We start from the raw sequence: 10,768 nt of genomic DNA, 5'->3' as shown, positions 1-10,768 counted from the left end.
GGAAAATGCCACAAAGCCCCCCCAAGGGGGCCTCAGGGAAGAAGTGACACTACAGGAAACCTCATCCAGCCTGGAACTTGGGAGACTCTGATCTTGTAGAATCTAACGTAAGCTTTGGAGCTCCAGTTGGAAGCTTGTAATGATAACTCTCCTCCTAGCTCTTTTCATAACAATCATCCCACATGCTCCTTCAATCCTTCATTCATTAAATATTATTGACTGTCTCCAATGAGTGAGACACTGGGAATCAAAACAAAGGATGTAATCTCTACCCTCAAGGGGGTCACAGTACAGGAGGGTCTTAGTGTGATATTCAAGCGTTCGTTCAGGAAACCTGTGAGAGCCTGTGAATGTGGGAGCCTCTTGCAAGTTCAGATATGTCATCTATACAATGGAGAATAGCACTAGATAATTCCTTTATGTTGACATATGCAGGGCTTGATGAAATTCATTTTCTTCTCTGTTATGATATTCAAGTCATTTTACTTTTCTTGCTTCATTTCATGCTCTCAACAGACAGATGAATAAATAAATGTGAGGAGGTTAAAAGATTTACCCAAAGTTACACAGTCAGTTCAAAGCAAGGTGGGGACTAGAATTCAGGTTTCCTAAGCCTACTTTTAGGACTCTTCTCCCGTCAAGACTCCTTGAGAAAATTTGAGTGAATGGACCCAGCAGTAAAAATGAGGAAGTGTTGAAGGACTGAGGACTGATGGTGGGTTGGGATGATGGGGAGCAGACCCTGAGAGAACAATTTCTCAGTATTTGTCCAGCAGTGCTGACTCCTCTTCAGCTGATTCCACTTCAGCTGAGCAGGGACTGCTGCCCCCATGAATCCCTGTTTCTTCACTCTATTTTGCTGCTAAAGGGAGACACTTTGTGCAAGATGAAATTAGAAGAGCCGGATTCGTCATCTTGCTTAATTGGCCATTTCTGGGTCATTTAACCTATTTGGGTCTCAATTTTCCACATTTACAAATAGAGATAGTAACAATACCAGCTTCAGAAGGTTGTTAGAGGACAGAATGGACTTTGGAAAGTCCTATATCAAAGTTTATTGTGCTGAGGTGGCTCCTGCCTCTGTTTCTTTATAATGTCTTCTGTTCCCTTTTCTCATCCTATTCCCCACTATGTCCCTGCCCTTTCTCTGGAAGCCCTTGTAACTACCAGATTGATTATTCACTTTGCAAATGTGTATTGATCACTCAACATGTGGTTAAGTCTGTTCCTTTTTTTTTCCATCTGTGTTTGTCTTTGTTCAGTAGAGCTCCAGTGCCCAACACTTCCCCTGCAGTGGGCTGGGGGAACAAAACAAATAAAGGCCACCAATGCGTGAATGTGGATTGGGGCAGAGCCTGATGCAATATGAGGGTGTACTTGAAACATTGGCCCCAACATCAACTGTCCATCACTGGTCTCCAACTCCCCACAGGCTCTAGGTGGGGTCAGTGAAATTGTCCATGAGGAACAGATCTTGGACCTTCTGCCATCTCCATCTCCTCTTCCTGTCTGCCCTCTCTCCTTCCTAAGACAGGTCCAGAGACCAAACTCTCCATCTGGCTGGGAAGGTGGGAGAAGGAAGGATGGACAAGGCCTGTGTCCAGGTCTCAGGCAATGCCCTAGTGCCTTTCCTGAGAAGGAACTGGAGGTACAATAGAAAGGAAGCAGACAAAAATTCTTGTACTCATGGAGCTTATATTTAAGTGTATGATAAATACTGACTCTTCTTGAAGTCTTCCAATATGCCAGATACTGTTTTAAGTGTTTTCAGTGAGCCTAAGCCTCTTAAGTGAACTTCACAAGAGTTTCTCAGTTTTGTTTTCTCCACTCTTAGGTGGAACAGCATGGCTACAGCTAATAGGAATTGAGTGTTTTCCTTCCCCCAGGTCAATTAGGCTCTGATGATACCCCAGCAGGTTAGGTTCTGCTTAACTAGTTTCCCCTAAGGGCAAGCCATGTTAAGAAGAACAGCTGCAGGGCCAGCTGGGTTGTGTGATAATTAAGTTCCAGGAGACAGAAAAGGAGATATGGGGGAGGGTAAACTGATCATTTTCCCTTTTAGGAGAGTTTTGAATAGTACCACAAAGCACTTTTACTTTCATTTTATTTGCTAGAAATTAGTCACGTGGTTGCCCTTAATTGCGAGGAAAACTGGAAAGTCTAATTTTTTATTGTAAGTGGAATTATGTTGTGAAAAAAAAAATCAGCGTTCTGTTATGTTCCTAAAGAAGAAGGGGAGAATGCATGTAAGGATTGGCATATTGTCTGACATAGTCAGTTACATACATAATTTCCCATGAAATTAGATACTTTTCCTAAACACGATTTGTGATGGCTTGCTAATATAACACAGTCTAATTGAGGCATAATTTACTTAATAATTCACCCATTTTAGAGCTTTTTGGTTCATTTAATATTTTATTTGACAATATTTAATGAGCATGTACTATTAGCCAGGACTTGATGGAGAAACTGAGGCACAGAGAGACTAAGTGAATTATACATGAATCCATGAGTGTTAGATGCATGGTACGATGGCGATAGTCTAGCCCAACTCTGTCATTTATATAAAAGAAGGAATAGGAGGGTGAGGAGTAGAGAGGTGAAATGACATGGCTTAAGTTACATGGTTAATCAATTACTGAACCAAAGCTAGTGCCCAGAGTCCTGTCTCCCTGTCCAGTCCTCATTTTAATGTCTATTCACTCTTCTTTTCATTCTCAGTAGTCCAGTCTGGAAAAAACGTGCCTTTGATGTCTTTCCTTCAACTTTCTTCTCTACTACCTTATTATTGGGTGTAAAAACTTTATAGAAATCTCACTAAACTAGTTGAAACAGATTTTGAACCTTTTCCCAAGTCATAGTTTAATTGGCAAAGTTTCACCGAAGGGAAAAGAAATTCCACGGGGAAGTTCTTCCCTTGATTGTAGTGTATACCTGATTTATTTTAAATGGTTCAAGGATCTAAGCATTTAATCAAAAGCCTTGGACTTTCAGCGGGTGGACTGGTTTTCTACATCAAAATCAGGATCTTAAAATCTCTGGGTTTGATGCTTTCTTTGGCTTTTTAAAAAATTTCTTAGCCATTTTAAATGCAAATATCAACCCAATCCAGATCTCATGAATTTTCCTGTTCTTGTGGTTCATCTTAGCCCTCAGCTACTTTGTTTTCTAAAAGCCCCCAGGAATATTGGTGATTTGTTATTGGGGTCTGCTCTTTGAATTGCAGTAGCAACCACCGCTCAGTATCGTCAGAAGGCAGCCTAGTGCTGTTGAAAGAGCACTGGTTTCTAGGTTAGTACCCTGGGAAATATCTATCCTGTGGCCTGGGAATCTAATTAACTTCTCAGCCTCTGTCGCCTCATCTAAAAACAGAGCAGGTTGGAGTAAAAGGTCTCTATGTCTTTTCAACACCGCTCTGAGCTGAGTGTGATCTGGACTTTGCTCACTGGGGGCCTTCAGTGAAAAATCAGCTGGGAGGGTAACATTAGGCAAGGGACCTTGCTCGTCCAGGAACCAAGATTCCCAGAGAGGAATCCAATGCTGCATCCCACCCTAGTTTTCCCAAACCAGATTATCTCCTTGAGTAATGATTTATTCCAGCAGGGTGGCTAAATTCACCCTGATTGGAGGCACTTGAGCGGTTTGAGATCCATCTAATCCAATTTCCTAGTCTAATGAAGAACAAAATCACACCAGATTTTATGACCTAAAGGTAGGTGTTATGGCTGGAAATAAGGTGCAGAGACTTTCAGCAGCCACAGATGTTAGGCAGGTCAGTTCCTGTCCTCGAGCCATGTGTGTTCATTTGTAGACAAGGTGATTTGGTCTGAAGATTTTTAGGGGGGTGAGCAATGAATTTATTTATTTTCATTGTAAAATACATATAACATTAAATTAGGTGATTTTTAAAGTCCTTTACAATTTTGGGATCCTGTGAGGCACCATTTGTGATTACCAAATGAGAGCATGTGGTTGGCATGGAGGTTCCATTACTTCACTCTGAATTCAGTCACATGGGCACGTGAAGCTCTCTCATACTTTTCCTTGCCATTGTTGGCCTTCTGTCAGTGTACTCTGGTCCAGTCCAGCAGGATGCCTGATAGAGAGTCTATATGCTCAAATACAGATTTAGATTTTTACATGCTGGTCACCTTTTCTTTGCCTGCTTCTAGATGAGGCAGCATTGTGGGGAGAGAGGAGGTATTTCTTATCAGTTCGGTGGAAGAGACGGTAGGAATTACTGATGGCAGGTAGTAGAGAGAGCCATAAATACAGAAAAGGCAGAGATGCCCAAAAAGGAAAAGGTGGTTTTCAAAAGGAAAGGCTATCAGGCATTCCATTCTTATGGTAAAGCCAAGAAAAACTGGACCCTATGTGATTCTCCTCTCTGAATGAGCTCTCAGATTGGCTCTAATATATATTTTTTTATTTTCACAAATGGGTAAAAAAATGGATTGAATTCATGCCAAGATAAGAGGTTTGTGCAGGCAAATAAATATGCCTTGGACTTCTAATGAAAGGGCATATTTAATTTTAGCTCTTCACTTGTGTATTATGTACCTAGAAATTATACAGGCCAGTGATGAAGAGCACAGGATCTGTGACTAGGCTGCTTTGATTAAAATCCTGGCTCCACTGCTGTGTAACCTCAGCCTAGTTAATTCACTTATCTGGGCGTCTGTTTCCTCATATGTATAACAAAGGGGTGATAATAATAATACACACATCATAGGTTTATCCTGGGAATTGAATGGATTAATGTACACAGAACACTTATAAAGTGTGTGGCACATGGTACTATTGACACACTAGCTATAGTTATCAACCAAAATACAATTAATAATAAAGCCTTAAGAAGAATATTGAATTGGTAATTTTGGATATTTTATAATATATTTCTTATTTGGAGATACAGACAGAGAAGCTAGAATTGTGAAAAAATCTGTCAGTTGCTGTAAAAGAAGTATGATAAAGTACTCTAGGAACACAAAGGAGAGAATATTATTCCTATATACTGAAGATCCTCATGCAATCTAGAAAGAAGGAACACTAAACACAGAAAAGGGATAAAGGGCACCTTGGGTTGGGAAATATTGGGTTGGGGTATTACATTCATTTAGGGAGTGACAATAAGGGTCCAAGATAAGCAATGGCCAGTTCAACAAGGACCTGGAATCCAGGCTAAGAATATTGGAATTTATGCTGTGGGTAACGGGGAGGCGTTGATCGACTTTAGGTAGTGTAGTAACATGATTTAGTAGCATTTAAGGAAAATCACCAAATTATTTACAATGCTCAGAGAAGAGAAGATTCATATAGGTTGGACTATTAAAGACAAGCTTCATTGAACACACCACACTGGAATTGGGCTTGGAAGGTGGGCAGGGTTTAAGCGACATGGAGAGGGCATTTCTGGTGAAGGGAGGCCCAGTCATGGGATTCAGCAGGATGGCCTTGTGGGATAGGGAGAGGACCCTGAGTTGAACAGAGATGAGGTAAAGTTATTGGGTAGAGGGTGATTGTTGAGGTGACTCTGTCTGCAAAGTTCCTTAAAAGTGAGTCAGAGGAGTTCAGGTTTTACTCTGGTCCTCCAGAGTGGAGGGTCTGAGGAAAGAAGAGTCAGGAAATAATTTTCTGGCTGCAGTGTGTTGGATGCATGAAGTGGGAGCATCTTGAGGATAAGGTCCTTTGGTAATTTAGCCATCAGCTGACCACATGTGGGAATTTGGTGGCAGCAAGAATGGAGAGAAAGGACCCACAGGACAGAGGGTTTAAAGGTAAAATTAATGGAACTTGGTGATGACTGGATATGGGAATGAAAGATGACATGGGTCACACATGACACCCAAGGTACAGCATGGGCAACTTGGAGAGCAATGGTGTCATCAAAATATCTTCCAGCTCACATTTGTCTGTGGTCTCCTGCTACTCCATAGCTTTGTCTCATCAACTGAAACCCTATTCTCTGTCCAAACCCTTTCCTTGGGCTCATGAGTAAGAATGTGGTAAAAGGTGATACTTGAGGAATCTCACAACCTTATCTTCTAACCATTCAAATACTTGATTTTCCAAGGTTCTGAGATGGTGCCAGATATGTCTAATGATTCTTGGTGCCTGGTGCCCACAACACTGCTCCTATAGGAAAGGGCACCACACTATGATTAATTTAGCAATATTGCTTGTGTTATGCCATGGATATCAATGTAATTTCTCTGCTGCATCTACCTTCCTGGAAAGTTGACTGAAAAAGTATAAGATAGAACTTTCTAAGTTAATGAAAGAATTCTAGATCTTGAGTATGTTAATGGTTACATGAGTAGATATGTTTATCAAAACTCATCAAACCATATGCTTAAAACTTTGCATTTCACTGTATGTAAAATTCATGTCAGAAAAGGAGTTGTATTAAAGAAAAACTTATCAATATCTCTAAGCCCCAATAGAAAATACTTGTCAAATCTAGTGGTCATTTCTATGGAAAAAAATAAAATAACAGAACTGCAATTGTCATTAAGAATTTCATTCCCAAGAATGGAAAAACCATAAATATTTTATTGAAAATTAGTACATAATAGTGACTTTGAATACCTCCATCGAACTTCATCAAAATGACAAACTTTTGTACTGAAAATTATATCAGCAACAAAGTGAAAAGTCAACCCACAGATTGGGAGAAAATACTTGCAAACCATGTATCTGATAAGGAACTGATTTCCAGACTATATAAAGAACCCCTAACATGTAATAATAAAAAGACAATAACCCAATTAAAATTGGCAAAATATCTAAATAAACAGATCTGCATAGAATATATATGAATGGTCAAAAGTACATGAAAAGATGTTCAACACCTTCAGTCATTAGGAAACGTAAATCTAAGCCATAAGGAAATACCTCTTCACACTCACCAGGATGTCTAGAATCAAAAGACAGACAATAATAAGTGTTGGTGAGGCTATGGAGTAATGGAGTTCTCATACATTGCTGGCAGTAATGTAAAATGGTACAGCCACTTTGGAAAACACTTTAGCAGTTCCTCAAAAGGTTAAACTTATAGTCACCAATGACCCAGCAATTTCACTCTTTAGTGCATATGCAAGAAAAATGAAAACACTATTTACACAAAAACCTGTACACCAATACTCATAGCAGCATTATTATAATAGACAAGAAGGGGAAACAACCCACATGTCAGATAACTGATGAATTGATAAGTGATATATCCATAAAGTGAAATATTACTCGTCACTAAAAAGAAAATAAATACTGATTCTTGTCACAACATGGCTGCAACTCTAACAATATGATGCTAAGTGAAAGAAGCAGATTATTAAAGACAACACATTGTATGATTCTTTTTATAAGAAATGTCCAGAAGAACAAATCTATAGTGACAGAAAGCAGATTAGTGTTGGCCTAGGGCTGCTGGTGATGATTGTAGACAATGAGGAGTGACGGCTAATGGGTAGATAGTTTCTTTTTGGGTGACAAAGATGTTAAATTAGATAGTGTTGATGGTTGCATAGCTTTCTATACTAAAAAACATTAAATACACACTTTTGTGAGTGAAGTGTATAGTATGTGAATTATATCTTGATAAAGCTATAAAAAGTAGATAAATGCTAAATCTAGGGATAAATCTGCCGATCATTAACTATCATTAAAATTTCTTTCCTAGAAATGAAAGATGTGTAAATATTCTATTAAAAATTAGTACATAACCGTGACTTTGAAACCTAATTATCACGATTAAAATTTCAAATAATCAACCCTGTATTTGATAATTTAATGTATATAATTAATTTAGAATGACTCATAAATTGTATCGTTGGGAATATTATTCCTCACGTAGCATACGAAAAGGCCTTTTGTTTCTCACCTGCAAAATAGTGCCATGTGAACTACACTCTGGACATCTGCTTCAGCAGCCAAGTGTAGAGCACAATTCTGCCCACTGAGGGCAAATGTCCTATGTGCTACTGTACTTTCAGGTGCCCGAGGTGCCTCAGGTTAAGAAAACTTGAGATCTTGAACCTTCAAATCTCTGAAACTTGGGCTGCCAGATTCATTCCCCTACCCAGGCTTTAAGATAATAGCACGCCTTTGACTAAGGAATATAATGCCTTTACCTGAAACAGGATTCTCAAAAGATTAATGTCTGTGCTTCTCAAAATCAGATGCTACAACACAGCAGGAGACCAACAATAGGTTCAAATATCTGCATAACAAAAGTACAGCTCTGAATGTGAAAGAAAATAGTCTATGCCCCAAATGTATTTGCAAGGCTTCACAAATATTAAATTGTGTGAGCTGGGAGAACACTTTTGAAGAACGGGCCTCAAAAGCGTTAGCAGAACTTAATTCTAGATAAGCATATTCTGGGTATTGAATGGGCAGGTGAGATTCAATATGTTTTCAATCTCCATAGGCAGTCATCTCATTGGATCCTGGATAATATTGTGGATTATAGCAAATTACATGAGGTGCATGAGCTTCCTAAGGGAGAGGAGAGGGTGACAAATGATCAACTTGCCAGAAGAACTTTGTGCTGGGGAAAGGGGAATGCCCATACTTCTTGAGGATTATTGGATGTAATATGTGACCTATCACTGATACAGACCTAAAATACTATCAAAATCCTCCAGTTAGACTGGAGGCCACATGATAAACTGAGTTTTGGCACAAGATGGCCTCAGAGTAGGTTCAATGTGTCTACGAATATGCCTTGTGATTATTTCCCCTTCTTCAAACATTCAATTGGAAAATATGTATATTTAGCACCTGAAAGAAAACTCATGTTGATTCTTCTATAACAAGAGCCCCTATGTTCCAGACAAAACAGAAAATCAGAAGCAAAATGGAAGGAATTTCAGAAAGAAAAATAACCACAAAATATTTGAAGAATTGAAGTTCCCCATAATGCCATTTAATTAATTGATCTGATGCATGCAAAAAAGCAGATGGATTGCAGCATATGACTCATATGACTATGGACTACTATAATAACACTTAGATGGTATCCCCAGTGGAAGATTCAGTGCATGATATATTAACTTTATTAAAGTATCAGAGCCTCTAGCACCTGATTTGTAGCTCTTCTCCAACCCAGTGAGAGAGTAGAACAAAATGAACTCACCTCACATGGCAAGGACTGTAGAATCTTGCCTAAGAATCATGTTAACTCTTATGATTTTTTTTCATATTAGAATCTCAGGAAATTTAATCTTCTGAACATTGTGCAAAACATCCAATGGTCCACTGCATTGATACCATTATGCTAAATAGCCTGGTGAGCAAGAATTAGCAAGCATCATATACAACCCAGTGTACACAATGGCCACAACTTCTTTGCACCTTCTTCCATCAAAAAGTGGAATCTATCTGTCTGTACTTTTATCTGGGCTAACCTGGTGACACACATCATATGAAACCTTTTAACCACATGAGTAGAATGTGGTAAAAAGTAACATACAATTCCTGCAGTGTGGCTTGAGAGTCCTTGAAGATCTAGCTATCATGAAATACAAACTTCCCTGGAACAACAGTGTAGTGATAGGGCCCAATCTATGCCACTGGAGAATGAAAGAGAACTGAAGTACCTGAGCCAATTGTTGGATATATAAGTGAATCCATATTAGAACATCTACTCCGCTCAAACTATCGGAATATTTCCAGGTAAAAGGAATGGAAAAACTACTTAGCTGAATCCAACCCAAATTGCAGAATCATAATCAAATAAAGTATTTTTATTTTAAGACTTTAAGTCTTGGTTTTGTGATTTTTAAGCTACTAACTTTTGGCTTAGTGTTGTTTGCCAGTACATAGCAATAGATAACTTATACACCTACTAAGTTCACACAGGCAGAGAGTGGAAAATAAACACTGTGAAATATCAGAGGATTGTCACTTGGGTAGAGTTCTTAGGAGTCCTGTGGTCTGGGGGATGCAGAGATTTCCTCAATAAAAAGGAGTGTTTTCTATTCATGTCTTCTGTGATTAAGAAAGAGACATAGTACTTAACGGGCTTTTAAATTTGGAGAAAACATATACTGTATGGGGAGGAAGCTACTCCAAATCATGTATTAGATGACTAAAGAGACTGCTAGTTTTCAGTAGGATCTACTGACAAAAGCAAAGCAAGAAAGAATCAAATCCATTTTGGGTGAAGGTGTCAGCTGAGAGGTTAAGCGATGGAGAGCTAACACCTAAATATGAGGGAGAACACACCCAGGTGGTTGGAGGAGTAAATTGATGAGTATCAGTTATAGCCCTAGGAACAGCTGCAGCAGAAGGGACCTTAGCTTGATTTTTTAGCCCACTTTAAGTCTTCTGAGGAAACTAGAAATGGCCACCTCCTGGAAGAAGTTGACTTATACCTCTGATTTCCTCTCCTTTCATGGAAAAAGCTAATTGTATTTCACTCTCTAACAAGACCCCAATATCATTAGAAAATACAAACAGGTATAAGTGGCACCAGAGTGAACTGTACTGGACTTCATTTGTATGAAGAATCACCCAGATTTCCTGTACTTTCCTTTCTTATAGCCTGAGACACTCTCGCAATGGCCTACACTTCACCATGATATTAAGAGACCATAGATGAAGAGACCTGTGGAAACTGTTCTACATCTTTAAGTTACTCATCGCTTTTACTTGACAAGACCTTGGCTGACACCCACGTGGGCACTTCTGGAATCCTTCGTCAGATATTTCCTGTTGTTGCTGAAGTGATAGATACTGTGCGACATGAGTGAAGCCTAAATAC

This window comes from Equus asinus, chromosome 17 (assembly GCF_041296235.1).
Source record: "Equus asinus isolate D_3611 breed Donkey chromosome 17, EquAss-T2T_v2, whole genome shotgun sequence".
NCBI classification, from domain to species: domain Eukaryota; kingdom Metazoa; phylum Chordata; class Mammalia; order Perissodactyla; family Equidae; genus Equus; species Equus asinus.
Note: the sequence above shows the minus strand (reverse complement) of the source record.